General features: G+C 39.6%; 1 long non-coding RNA gene across 1 annotated transcript; it reads left to right on the forward strand.

Moving 5' to 3' along the window:
- The first annotated feature begins 1,824 nt into the window (after positions 1–1,824).
- Positions 1,825–12,286, forward strand: LOC306805207. The gene is made up of 3 exons (XR_013775147.1): positions 1,825–1,933; positions 2,386–2,437; positions 12,211–12,286. It is a non-coding gene; the product is annotated as an uncharacterized lncRNA (long non-coding RNA).
- Positions 12,287–13,659: the final 1,373 nt, after the last annotated feature.

Consider the following 13,659-nt stretch of genomic DNA (forward strand, 5'->3'; position numbering starts at 1 on the left):
CAAATCAAAGAAACAGACAAAAAAACCACAGCCACAAGTATCAAATTTCTAAAAAATGCCCAAAGCATTATTCTGAAATAACTAATTAAACTAAATTCCTACTGGTTTGAAACAAACAACCCGAAGCCAAACAAACAAAAAATAGCAAATCACCAAAGCAATGAAACAAAGCCCAACCAGGCAAGTTTTGGAATCTTTGTAAATTACAGCTTCCTTGACTTCTTTCTAAGAGGCAATTCAAAACCTCAGCAGTAGTCCTTCTGATGAGCCTTTAAATCACTTGTCAGGGCAGACAGAGCAGCTTCCAGCAGGTTTCCTGCCGTTCCATTGAGTGCAGCAAGGCACAGCCCAGTGTCACTGCCTCAGAGAGAGGGAAGCTGTTTCACCTTTGTGTCTCTGTGGGCTGGGGCAGGCTTTACTCTGGTCTTGCCTGTGATGTTGCCCTCACCTTCATGGGTTTATCCAGGAAAGCACATTAAGGTGCTGTGCTCTGATCTGGGCTGTCCTTTGGCCATTGTGGCTGTGCTCAGGGTTTTTGGTTTCAAAGGAAGCTGTTTGGGTGTTTTTCTGCTTTCTCACAGTCAGTGTTCTGGGTGAGGGTGCAAGCTCAGATAAAATATGGCAATGTGTGTTTTGACAAAAGGTGTGGGTTATGTAGAGAGCATTAAGTTTTACTTACCCAGAAGATTTTGCTCAGCTTTGTCCTTTGGGCCAGGATAGGAGCATCTGAGTGATGTCTCTGAACTTTTTCTCGAGCTTAATTGTGGTTATGTGTTGAGGTATGGACCTTAGGGCTTTAGCACCTTGAACCTATCCCAAAATAAGGGTTGTGATCCCATTCATCAGGCCAGAAGGGAGAAAAATTCTCACACTTGACCTTATTATGCTGCTCTGTGTCCCTGTAGTCCCAACAGATATCTAAGAGCTGCCTTTCCTAAATCGGTATCTTCTCAGTAGTGGGAAGTGAATGTCAAAACCTTCCACTTCAAAAACATTCCTCCTTGTGCTTCCAGTCTCTTGTCTGACCAAAGATCTCCTTACCTACTACTGTATCTCCCAAAATTGCTCAAACCCACTAGATTTTATCTTGCTGTTACTCTCTTAGTGCAAATGAAAATGTGGCAGGCATCCAATTCCTAAATTTAAATAGTGTGGGAGACAGATGTCTTTTTTCTTTCCCCCCCTGTGGCATCTTACATAGGAAATGGAGAAGTGTGTCTGTTAAATCTGAACAGTAATTGGAAACAGATTGTCACCTAAAGGTGTTCTGCCTTTGAGACCAGCTGGTTTTGCCACATCTGTGGGTAAATTCTGACATCAGGTTTACTTAGTTGTTGGGACTTTACAGGGTTTCAAGAGGAGAAAAATGTATTTATTTCTATGAATTGTGGAATGACATAATGATGCCTTTCTAGATATTATTTACTGGAAAGGGAATAGACTCAAACATTCTCTGGTAAGCAGGAGAACCTAAGTGCTGATCAATAAACCTGCACACAGGTATCAGTTTTACCTGGGGTCTACAAACAGCTCTGACTATTTCTCTTGAGCCTTAGTCTGAGGAAAAGAAATGAAATTTCTCTGACACATTCTGAGTGTGTACACACTTGTTATGCTGTTCTATTTTACCTCCTGCCTCTTGAGCTTTTGTGTGCAGGAGAGTCCTCTATCTTCTGCACAAGTTAAGGAATTGCTCAGTTGTTTTGTCAGAAGGCATTTGGATTCATCTACAGAGGGAATTCCTTGGCATTTTGGAGAGAAAGGCTCCTGAGGCTACCTGTGCTCAGCCTGAGCTCTAACCTCATCTCCCTTTCAGGCTGTGCACTGGCCTGTGGTTCCTCCTCTCTGCCCTGAGAATTACCTCTGCTGTTGGAGCTGTCACAGCAGCTGTTCCCGAGTGCCATGAGCTGTTGGTGAACATCATGTAAATCAGGTAAATGCTCCCTGGAGGTTTTTCACATGCCACTGAGCTCTACAAACTTGATATTCTTCATATTCCTCTACCACAGTTTGCTTGGTTTTACTTCCAACTCCTCTGAACCATTCCTCTGGAGCCTCTGTTGCCTTCCTAGATAAGGAAAATCTGAAATTAGGCATAGCATCCTTTTGCTGTTGCTTACAGTGCAGATTCCAAGTATTCAGGTAGACACCCTGTTTATCTCTAGTTGCACAGACAGTGTTCTACTTTCTCACCTTCTACTCTGCAATTGAAAGGAAAGCCAGAGGCAGAGCAAACTCTGAGGTTCTAAGTAGGAGCAGTGAGTAAAGTGAACATGAAGGAATGAAATATTTTATGACACCAAGTCTCACAGTGTAACCAATCTCCTCTTTGTGTTGATATAAAATCACTTTGTCAGCCTTCCCAGCTGTTCCTGCTCTCTGTAGCTCCTGTTTTGGTGCTGCCTGGTTTACCTTTGCTCTCCTCCAGCTTCACAGGGTAAGTTCCTATCAATGGGCTCAGTGGAGGTGAGTCACTGACCTGTGTCACTGGAATAACTTTGAGAGGCTGGCAATTGCTATTACTACACTTACATTAACCACTTAGACACACAATTACATGCAATAGGAAGATAAGCATGAAAATGAGAATAAAATTGTTCAGGCAATATCAGGAGAGAAGAGAGATACCTGTTAGTGAAGTAGAGACTTTCTGTGAGAGCTCTATGTTTCAGACAGCACCTTAAAGTCAGCTTTGGAAGTGTGGAGGGACAGAGGGGAATAGGGAAGAAGAGATGGCAGGGATCAGTACAGGCACTTTCCTATGCAGACAGAAAATTCACTCTTAAAATGAGCAAAGTAGATTTTTTTTAAGGTTTATGAATGACCCTGTGGTAGCTTAGTGCTGAGAAGTGACTGGAAGGAGGCACAGAGAAAATCCCATGGCAGATGAGTGAGCTGGTCCATTGTAAATAGCAGTGTTTATTAATTTTCTTTCTAAAATGAAAACAAAACAGAAGTAATGCATTTAGTGTCAAATACATCTGGGCCACAGCTTGGGGTAAAATGCTCTCTTATCACCTACTGAGCAGAAGTGAAAAGGCTCATCAGTGCTGCCTTCTGAAGAGATTTAGATGAGCAGTTGCTGCACAGATGGCTGCACAGTATCCGAGTGCTACAGCTGCTGCAGACCCCTGGGCTCCAGGGGAACAGAGGCTGGCACTGTGGGATGAGCCAGCCTGGCCAGAGAGCAGGGATGGCTAAAAGCTTGGGAATTCAGGCTGATTGCACACATGGGCACCAGAAGATCCATTAGTGTTCCACCACCTGCCAGAACTGTGGCTTCTGGTAGGGTTGGGACACATTTATTTCTCTTATATTAAAAAATTGATCTTGACATTTAAAATATTTTTTTCCTGGGTTCATGCTCCTCATTGAGTAAATACATTTTAAGGGTATGGATATTTGACAGATTTTTCTCTACAGCTCTGCTAAAACAAAAGGAGCTGAAGATGTTTTGGTACTTCTAATTTAATCTTGCACAAGATGCAGATTTTCTTCCTCTTGTTTCTAGCAGATTTTATTAATGGAAGAATTTAAAGAAAGGCTTTATTCTAATACAACAGCTGCTGTGAGTTTAGCTGGTTATGGAAACTTGAGATTAAAACAATAACTGCTTTCCAGTGATTTCCTGGAGATGTGAGGGTGGAAGGGAAGGCTGCAAGGGTGTGATCAGACCTGTCTCACAGCACAGACCAAAGAATATCTCCTAATAATCTCTGCAGGAAACCAAGATTTTTGTTTTGACTAGGGCATTTCTCTTAAAAAGACAGGGGTTTGAGTGTGCTGGTAATAATGGAAGATACAAATTGTGTTCCTAGAGTGGAACACTCAAATACAGAACTCTGGTTTCTCTGAATACTAATGCAGAAATTCCTGTGCAAAGGGGGAGAGAAAAGTATGCAAAATAAGCAAAAGGCTTAATATAGTTCAGTTAGAGGTGAACACCTTTAAGCACAGAGGTGGGGTTGTTGGAATTGATGGAATTATTGTGTTTCTAAATCACATATTCTTTCAAGTCCAGTTTAGAGATTTGCTCAGCCTGATAAGATCTGCTGAAACCTCAGCCTCAGCTAAAAGCCATCAAGATAAGACCATGGTCAGTGGCCCATTGGCCTCCAGCATCTGTTTCACAAATGCTCTTCTGCAATAGTTTATATGGATCTTTCAATTGGTGCTATTAAAATGATGACTCATTCATTTTAAACATTGCATTCAGAATTGGAAATAAAAGGGAGATAGCATTTAAAGGTAATTGGAGAAATTTACTGTACTTCAGATGTTCTCTGTTGAATTTCAGGAAAAGAACAATAATCAGTTTTTCAAAGCCTTCCTCCTCTGACTGCTACTCCACCCCAGAAAAAAACAAATCTCTGTCTAATTCTCTGAATTTTGATATCTTGACATGAATATTCTGAGTTAGGTATTGATTTTAATATCTTAGCAATAATTAAATGGGGACACAGACAATCTGTTCTGTGCTTTTTCTGTTGCACCTTGAAGTGGACAATTCTCATTTTATTTAATCTTTAACTGGAGTTGTACTGCTTGGGAGAGGTAATGTACATTGTTCTTAAACTAATGGCAGAATAAATAGGATTAACTAATTACACAATTCCACTTCCATTCTACTACAGTAGTTAGGAGAAAAATAGCATCTTTCAACATTCATTAAAAGGTATTTCATCAAAGACTGATAAACAAGTACCAGGAAACTGAGGCTGCTTAATCATGTCATAAAATTACAGAGACTTTCTAGATGTGTACTATAAATATACATTTCTAGATAAATACATAATTTTAACATTAAATACCAATCTAGAAGGAGTATATTTTTTCAATCTCTTATTCCTGTGAAATTGTCCAGAATTGTGCTCATTGTCAGATATTTTCCAAATAGAACCCACAGTGTATTTGATGTTGCTTGCATGTACTATTGTTGTTGTCTCAGTTTCTGTGGAAACAGAGGAACAAATGTCATCACCACTACTACAGGGAAGGCAACTGGATCCTTTAAAATTCTGCTATTCTGCCTTGGTCTGTTACTAAAGATCAAAGATTTGTCATGGCTAATAAATGTCTAGTACACAAAACTGGAGCTGGGTCAAAGCTATAGAGTAAAAGAAAATATTAATGATTTACTGAACCTCTGTCAGTGCACATCAATCACTGACCCTGGGACCACAACCACTGACCAGGCTCTGCAGGAGACCACTGTGCAGAAATGAGCTCCATGGGAGGCAGAAACAGCACACCTTCTGGAAAGGGCAGTTAAGCCTCACAGACTTGCCAATTTTATTTTTTTAGTAGCTGGAAAACCAATGGATATGGGCATTCCTAGTAATGCAGGTTACCTTAATATCAAAGATTTATCTTCACTAAAGCAGCTTCAAGAATGAAGATGCCCACTGATTTGCTATAAGTTGCATGTCCTTGCCATTGCATGAATAAAAAATTGGAAAGAACACAGAAATGGATGATCAGTTTTCAAGTGGAGAATGTTGTTTTAGGGAGAAGCTTGTATTTGAGTCAGTGCTGATTAACATATGATCTTCAAAATAATCATGGTCAAAATAATTATGAGAGTGAAATTAATAGACAGAAGGTAGGTTTGTTGACAGTCCTAAGAATGTCAGTATATTAATGACAAAGGGCAAAGTGAAAAATGCAGAAATTTATATGAGCTGAAGTTATTGAGTGAAAGAAATGGCAGATGTAACTTTGTGTAGATAAATGCAAAGTGATAAACATAAGTGAAAAATAATCCCATATGTACATATAAAATGATGGATTCTGAGCTGTTTCTTTCAATTAGGAATCAGATTTTTAGCACCCTGATGGATGGTGTGCTGAAAATATTAGCTCAATTCTCATTCCTTTCCTAAAATATATATAATGTGTTAGATATATTGTGGAAAGAACAGAACAAATCAAACCCATCCAGAATCCTATGCATACTCCTGGTTCCCTCTGCTCAACAGGCTTTTGGGGGTACCTGGAAAAGTTATATAGGAAGGTAAAGGAGGTCCTGAAACCTCAGCAATCAGTGGCAGAGAGAAAGAGCCTTAGGGTAGAAAAGAGGTTGCTGAAAGGGAATATAATGGAGAGGCAGAAAGAGGGAGGAGTTTGTTCATTTTTTCCCTCCTCCAACAGAACAATTAAGGGATATCAGATGAAATCAGCACTGATAAGAAGCAATCCTAGATTACACAGTGTGCAAAATGTTCTGCATGCTGAAAGTTTGCATGAGTTCAGAAAAGCAATGGGACAATTCCTCTGAGGATCTAGAAATATCAAGACATTGTTTCTGGCTCCAGAAATCTCTAAACTGCAGTTTTCTGGAGAGTGAAGGGGTGCTTGGGGGAAATAACACTACATTTTCCCTGAACATGTAGTGTGCCATATTCCACTATCAGACAGGCTGGGCTGGCTGCTGGATGTGAGGGGTGTTTGATCTGTTCAATGGTTATATCTGGATGTCCATGAAAAAAAATAAAAAGGAAAAAAACCCAAAGATCCCTGTCTTCTGCTTTGTCCCTTCCCTTTGCAAAAAGTCCCTATATATCAAAGATGAAGGAAAAAAGCAAAATCTTTGGCTTGTTTAAGGAGAACAGATTGTACAGCTTCTTATGCCAATTCCTTTTTGAAGTGTTGCCAAACAGAGGACTGTGGGAACAATGGAAAAGGCTGAGCCAAACGATTTTTCTCCTTTCAAATATACACTTCTGAAAGCTTGTAAGCATTCCTGCTTTGCTGGCCATACTGGCAAAATGCTATCTTTAATGGATCGTGGATTAGTGTTTCATAAATTTAAACTTAAAATTAAAACCTGAAAAGGTAATTTCTCCTTTCTAACCCTCAAGAGAATGGTGTTTTGTTCAGCCTGCTGGAACAGTCTCTTTGTGAAAGCACAGCTAATCTGAAATACAATAAACTGTATTATTTCCCATTCCCCCTGCTAACCACTTTGTTAGGCTGCCCATCCTTTTACATTTCTTAGCAGGCTAAGAAAAAAGAGTTTAATTGTACAAAGGAGATCATTTGCACACAATTACTTCTCCTGAGAAAATAAATAATTTCTGTCCTTCCTGATCATTTCTTCAAGCCTTTCTCCTTGGTGCACCAAGCCCTGTGTGCATGGGTTTGAACTCCAGAGGTGGCAGTGACCTTGGGTATGAGCAAGGTGTGTTTGCCCCTCGCTGCCACCTGATCCTCTGGGCACCAGCAGCAGTTTCTGGGGTGTGTCAGAATTAAGCAGGGAGTTTTTGCTAACATGGCAGGATGGTTGCTCTTTATCCTCAGCCAAAAAGGTCTTCTGGGCCAGCTGGGGAAAATTCTCTTCAGAGAGAGGTAGTGGCTGAACAGAGGTTTTGCAGTGGTGGGGAAGCCTGGTTTTCCATCAGTTTTCAGTGGTGCTTCCCAAATTCCTTGTGCTTGTTGGCATTTCTGTGAGACAGCTGTTCTCTAGTTCCTCAGTTTATATTTTGTGGTTTGGCTGGAGGAATCACTGCAAATGAAATAATGAGGAGCTAAACGTTTGTCTTTGGCATTTCTAAGTTTGCAGAGCAAAGGAATAAGCTCAAGAAATGCTGAGAATGGCTATAATTTATTGCTATTGTTATTATCTTTGCTTTCCAGACTCTGCAAACGTTTGTTCTACCACAGGGACAGCCTGTCCCTGCCTTCTCTGGGCTGCTCTGTGGGATTTAGGAATTTCATTAGAATTGATCCCACTTTCAGGGGGTTTCTTGTTTCTGTGAACAAGCAGGAATGCATTCCAAGCTACCCAGTTTTATGTGTGAAGAGAACTTTTTCCTGAAGATTTTACTCTTTCAGTTTTCCTCAATTTTTCTCCATTTTTCTAGCTTCCTTTTGTGTTTTTTTTTAACCTGTCTTTGACTCCCAGAACACACAAAAGAGAAGCAGCTTTTAAAATGCCTGTAGATACTTAACAGACCTTACCTTTTACACAGAATTTGTAGCTGTATTTCAGCAATGAATTAATAGAACAAAAATAAAAAAAAAAAAAAAAAAAAAAAAAAAAAAGAAAAAAAAAGAGAGAGAGAGAGAAAAGGTTGTCAAGTTTTGTTGCTGAAATTGATTATACCTTAAGTTTGGGTAATTTGCTGCAGTCTAACAAGGCTGAAATGGACACTTTATTCCTAGTTGTTTTTTTTCTTTTTTATATCATGTGCACATAGTTGATTTCAATGACTGCAAGGGTAATTATTTCTTTGTTTGCCAGGAACATTCAAATTGCCATGGTTTCCACAGAAAATGTGCTCAGACTCCCTGAAAATAAGTATACAATAGGCTGCTACAGCTGCCTTTTCCACTGGAATTATTTTAAGCAAAAATGATGCACAGCAATTAACCCTTTGTGCTTGATGCACATCAAAGTCTCAATCAATGGGCACTTAACAGAATAAAGGGGCAGGACGAGAAATTTCAAGATCCACTTTGAAAAGTGTCTAGTTGAACTGCTGGGAGCTTCAATAATAGTAATCTTTCAATAGCATATTGGATTTCTCAGAGGGTTATCTCATGGATTACATCAATAAAATACTTTTTTTTAAACTCACTTTGAAAGATGTGAAGGTGAAGTTATAACTTGGAACTTGGAACTTGGAACCCCCTTCATTTGCCACACAGGTAATTTCTGTTCCCTGAGAAAGGGGAGCCACTTGAACAAATACTTTTCAATTTATTTTTTTTCCATTGGACAAAAACAAGTTTGACATGTTTCAATCCAAAGCTGAAAATAGTTTTGAAAATTTCCAAGTGAATATATTATGTAACTTCAGCAGTCCTGAATTGGAAAGCATGAAAACTGATGCTGAAATGCTTCTCTTCAGGGTTTTGAGGCAGGTACAGAATTCTGTGCTCTACACAGAATTATATCTGACTTTGGTTAAGTTTTAAGCCCAGGTTAACTTGAGATAATGGAGAGACTTCCATGATTGGGTTCATGGGGATGGATGCAATATTTCCCTGCTTCTGGTGCTGGTAAATCAGCAAATACCTGAAAGGCAGCAGAGCTTCCTGGAAAATTCATCTATCTTCAGTGTAGGAGCATCCTGATTGAAGGGATCCTAACTGAAAAATAAGAAAGTATTTTAAAAAGATGCTTTCCATTACATTTTAATCAAACTCCTAAACCTGCAAAATTTTCTGATTTGTTTGTTTTTTAAATATTTTATGATGCAAGAACCTGTAAAGAAAGCTACCTGTGATTGCACCTTCTCTAGGATTGCAACAGATTTCTTCCTATTTGCTTAATCCATCAAAAGCAAAGACAGAACCTCTCATTTTCCCTATTAATTGTAAATCAATCATGGTGTTGGCAGTTCACATTCTTATTCACACTTTTTTTCTAGAGCACAGTTTTTACAGAGAAAGACTGTGTAAAGAAACACAAAGCCTGGTGTCTTGGCTGGAGTTTCTGCATTCTGTACACCCATGTTTAATATATTGATACTTGCACATCTGGTAACTGTAGACTGTAGGATTGTGTTTGCTGTGACAGGATTTCTATTTTGATAAAAGAAGAGTAATAAGTTTAATGAATAGGTGAGGAAACTATGGGCAGGAAATGCAGGAAATGCTTTGGACAAGCATTTATCTTTTTAAGCTGAGCATATTTTCCTCTCTGAATCTCAGTGCCTCAGAAAGCTCTACAGTGAAATTTGGCACTGCTTTGACCAGTGAGGGAGAGAAGGGGAACTGTACATTCATGGGCTCTGTCAAAATTAAACTATTATATGACTTGATTGACTGTAGTGCAATGAAAAAAAAGATAAAATTTGAAAACCCTCTGTGCTATAGAAGGGCAGGAAAACAGTTAAGGTTCTCTGCATTCAGTATCCCTGCCTCTTCAAATTTAACTAATTATTGGTAAAATGTTTATTTGATATCTGAGATTGCTCTGTGTTGGGATTTAAATTGAGAGGCTGCCCCTGCTGATGCTGTTTCACTAAAGATTTAAAATTCTGCTTGATTAACAAATCCCTTTTACAGATCAGATGCCTCTTGCACTTGACTGCATCAGTGATTCAGATAATGACTTTGATAGGGGATTTATGGTGTTTTAATGTAACTTGCAGTTGGGGAATCTTTTCCCTTCACTAGGTAATTCATAGTGTAGTTATGGTAACTAATGTTGATTAGCTGTCAGACAGGATCTTTGGTGGTGCTGGTCCGAGTGGGTTGGGTTTCATGCTCCTTTGAGGGGATTTGTGGTGTTTGATTCAGTTTGCAGCAGTGTGTGCTTGTGTTGGGAGAAGAGAACAGGCAGAGCAGTCAGAGCTCCTGTGATTAGGACTTTCACCTGGGCAATAGGATCCAAAACTGGAGAGACTTGCCACTGGATCCTAAATAATTCTACCTGTTCTTATCAGCTCTGCTAGAGTGTGTGCAGCCTCCAATTGTGAAACTCGGGAAATGGGCTTGGGCTTACAAGGAAAATTCAGTTTGTGCAGAAAAGCATTGAAAATATTAAACTTTTCTCATCAGATCTAGCACTCAGCATTCAGAAATTTGGTTTGAATGTAGGCAATAATAACTGCAGGCAAATCCTGGGAAGAGATGGCTCAGGAGAACCTCACAGAGGTGTGCAGGCAGGATATCAAAAAATGGAGTCAGGCCACTTGTGCCTGGAAAGATGGAGGCAGGAGCCATGTGAAAAAGAGAGGCAAGCCAGAAACAGCAGGTTCTGCATGTCAGTGTGAGAGTTCCTGCTCTGGGATCAGAGCCTGGCCCTGGAGCAGCAGAGAAAGCACAGGGCAGGCAGGGAACAGGCAGTGCTGAGGGACAGGTGCAGTCTGTGACTGTGCCATGGATGCCTTGTGGAGAGGATAAAACCCACCAGGATCTCACCTGGTAACTTTCCACAGCAAGAATTTCCAGAAATGGTCCTGATAGAGCCTTAGTCTGTGTCAGGCTTCTGCCTGGGGCAGAATCACAGTGTGATGTGCTGCTGCAGCACAGAGATAGGGTGGCTCATGTGCTTGGTGAGCAAGAGGTAGATTGCTCCTGGCATGTGTTTGTCACCTGGCACGGGTTTTGACAGACAGTCAGTGTTTTGCATGTGTATTTACCTTAATTTCTACATTTTAGATCACTTCCATTTTATTATCACAAACTGATAATAAAAATTGAGCTTTTCTGAATATTTTACTAACCCTGAATTGCCCATCTCTGCCAATTTTCCTTTGTTACATTCCTCTTTTCCATCCTCTTTAGATTATTTTCTAATAGTTTAGGTATTATATTGCTACTTCATCTTCTAATTTCTATTTTTAGATCTCATTAGATTCTATCTGGTTTTCTATTATTACCTTCCCTCTTTTCAAATAACCTCTTCTCTTTTAGACCTTTTCCCTTCTTTTCAAAGCAGCCTTAAAACCAATTCTATGGAATTGGGAGCATCTTAAAATGCACCACTATTCCCTCAGTGCTCTCAAAGTTATGGCTGCTCTTCTCAAAGAAAAAAGGCTGCTCTCAGCAGCACTGGTGCTAAGAGATGTTGGCAAGGATTCCTTTTTTTCCTTCTTACAATCCTCATCTGAGGTTTGAATCTCACTGTTAGATGGGAGAAAGACAACTATAGCAGTGCAGCTGAGCATGGCCCTTTGCAGGAAAGTCAATATCCTGAGAATTAGTCATCCAGCAGTATCACAACATCTAAAATACACTCATGAGACCTGAATATTCTGAAAGAGCTCTGCAAGCACCATGTTGTGAGTCATAGATGCTATAAAGCCCTAGGACAAGATGAAGGATTAAGCTACTGATTCATTCTGTCTGGAGCTGACACTTGCCACTGTGAGAATCTGAATAATCTCTGTCATTAGTCTTTGCAAAATGCAGTTGATGGTTGCTGTAGCCTTGGTAGTCTAAAGATATAAAGGAGAAGCAGCACAGAGTGAGTGTCCTTTATCAACCAAATGGGCAGAGTGGCAGTGGCTGTGCCAGCTGTGTCTAAAGCTCTTGTTTGGTTCACTTCAGTAGGAGTTTAGTGTGTTACAGGGTGTTTGGGCAGAGATTTGGGCCTTGTGATGGTATTCATATCAAAAGGTAGGGTAAAACAGGAGTTCTGAGCTCTTCTGCAGTTCTGCTAAAGCATTGTGCAGTGTCCATCATGAGCCACTTTGCTTTAATTACTTCTGCTGTGCTTGTCTCTTTGCACTAACTAATCTCTCCCTGTGTTTGCAGGTTAATGAAGACAGGCACCAAACCTCCCAGCCCAGTGCATTTGGTTATTCAGCAACAGTTGTACCCTACAAACTTTTCTAATATTTGTGTGTCTGTCTTGCAGGGATTTACTGCAGGATAAACAGCTCTGTGGAACAGTAGCACTAGACAAACCTCAAATTTAATTATATATATATAAATAAATTATATATATAAATATATAATATATAAATATATAAAAAATATATATAATAAATATAAATATAAAATATATATATAATATATAAAGATGCAGTGCTTTGATCCTCTGAATCAGCACTATCAAGCAAGAACAGTCTTGCAGACAATGAACACTGAATGAGCAAAACCAGCAAAAACAGGTTGTATTTAATGTTTGATTCTGCAATTGTGGCTCCAGTTAATGCCAATGGAAACTGTTTATAAATGCAAACCCCAGACTGCATACCTGATCAGAGACTGAGGCTACACTAATTTACCAAATAAAGTGAGAACATTTACTAGAAAAACATCTAGAAAAGACTAGTTAAGGTTTGTGATTTGTTTAGGGCTCTATAAACCAACTTTAACAAGATTTTAAACCACACAACAAAAAAACCACAACCCCAAAAAACCCAACAAAACCCCAGATCAATCATACCTTCTGCTGGGAGGGTCATTGCATTTGCACACCTCTCTTTCCATGCATGGCTTTTTGCACAGCAGCCACTGAGCCATGCCAGGTAGACCAGAAAAGTCACTTTAAATGAACTGCTTTGTGCCTGAGGTGTGAAAACAGCTCACAGGGTCTCACAGCTGGATGCATTCAGTTTGTGGGTAGTAGGAAGCTCATGATGGGCTGGCAGGAAGGTTACCTTCCATTTCTCCTCTCCATGGATTGATCTCTGTGTGAAGACTCGCCACTCCTGCACTTTTTCTTTTTTAGGGATCTGGAACTTCCTATGCAAAATGCTCTAATTGTATTTTATGAAGTAAGTTTTCATCTTGAAACCAACAAGTGCAAAAAAATGCAGCCCAAGTGTACGTTTTGAGTTGACAAGATAGCTGATTGTTTAATCTCCCAAGAGTCCATGCCTATTAAAGAACTTGTGTTTTGCTGTTCTTTCAATTACAGAAATAATTCTCTCTCCCAGGCACACAGTTTGAATATTTTCCTGAGGTTTTTAATGACTTGAAGGCTGACAGAAATTATTTAACATTTTAAAGTCTCTTCCCAAAGCCAAGAGGGTCTTTCAAGAGCCTGTAATAACTTTCATGATCATGCTATATTGCCTCTTGATTGAAAAATACTCTGGAAATGGAAGAGATAGGGAAAGAAGATGAAAGTATCAAGGAGGCTTTTTGTTTTTGTTTTTTTTTTTTGTAGTTTCCTTGATTACAGAAGGGTTTTTATACTTTGGTACCTGGATAATTGAAAGATAGTGGAACTGTGGGGAGGAGGAAGATCAGGAT

Source organism: Erithacus rubecula, assembly GCF_903797595.1.
Source record: "Erithacus rubecula genome assembly, chromosome: 9".
In the NCBI taxonomy this organism is placed as follows: domain Eukaryota; kingdom Metazoa; phylum Chordata; class Aves; order Passeriformes; family Muscicapidae; genus Erithacus; species Erithacus rubecula.